Below are 1357 nucleotides of genomic sequence, written 5' to 3'. Positions count from 1 at the left end.
ATGATCAAACTACTAACACGACAATATGATGTCCCAAACTATAAGATAATGTTATCAGAAATCAATATTCACCGGGACTTTGGCCGTCGTATAATGGAAAAACGTTTGATATGCATAAACTGAAATTGCTTATTCAAATATATACACCCGCTACGATGTGTATAAAAGGATAGGATATGCACAATAAAATATACCCAGATTCATCTAGTCTCTGTGCTGATTCCATGCGGCCCGGGCCTCTCTCTAATCTGACGAACATCCAATATACCGTATATACTCGAGTATAAGCCGACCCGAATATAAGCCGAGGCCCCTAATTTTACCACAAAAAACTGAGAAAACTTATTGACTCGAGTATAAGCCGAGGGGGGGAAATGCAGCAGTATTTTTATTTCTTGGTGCTATGCAGTATTATTATTATTAATTATTATCCAGAGCGGTCGCCATTGCAATTGGCATCTCCACTGTAACTCTTACAGTGGTAATGGCGGAGTTACAGTGGAGATGCCCTCCTCTGCGGGGAAGCGGCAGGCGCCACCATGCCCCTGGAGAGAGGAGGGAGTGGGCGCGACCGCTCTCTCAAATGCGGCCCTGAAGCGCTGAGGGAGATTCCCGGCCGCCGGAGCTGAAGGGGAATCCGGCGGCTGAGGTTCTCCTTCAGGTCCGCCCCTCAGTGCTCCTGCCGGGGATTCCCCTCAGCGTCTCTGTGAAGGATCCCTGGCTACACTGCTTTTCTTTTGCAGGCTGCTCTATGCAGTCTGCAAAAGAAATGACAATTTTTGCAATGTATTAGCATTGTAATGCATTGCATTAGTGATCAGTCCCCCTGGGGTTCAAGACCCCTAGGAGGCCTAATAAATGCAAAGAAAAATTTTAAAAAAGTAAAAAAAAAAAAAGGTATAAAAAATTCAAAACACCCCCCCCCCCCCCCCTTTTCCCTAGAACACATATAAAACTAATACTGTGAAACACATACACGTTAGGGATCCCTGTCTCCAAAAACACCCGCTCTACAAATCTATAAAAATATGTACGGTATTCTGCATCCTCACTTTCCGCCTGGACTCACTGGGCCTGTGGCTGGACCTTGGCTGAAGGTTCGCTTTCGGCTCGCTGATATCATTGATTATAGGACCCGCACTGTATTACCCTTTGCTGAGATCCGATCCAGATTTGGTCTTCCTGGGTCCAGTGAGTTCACATATGTCCAGATTTCCCACTTTGCTTCTTTTATTTTCCGGGGTCCTGTAGCGCCTGTCCCTACGTTGTTTGAGAGGATCTGTAAAGCTGGTACTGGAACGAGGGGGTTGGTCTCTGATATATATCGTCTCCTATCTGATCCCGAGCCTGACGTCCT

The sequence above is a fragment of the Leptodactylus fuscus genome, chromosome 3 (genome assembly GCF_031893055.1).
Source record: "Leptodactylus fuscus isolate aLepFus1 chromosome 3, aLepFus1.hap2, whole genome shotgun sequence".
Lineage (NCBI taxonomy): Eukaryota > Metazoa > Chordata > Amphibia > Anura > Leptodactylidae > Leptodactylus > Leptodactylus fuscus.
This window is presented reverse-complemented; position numbering follows the sequence as displayed.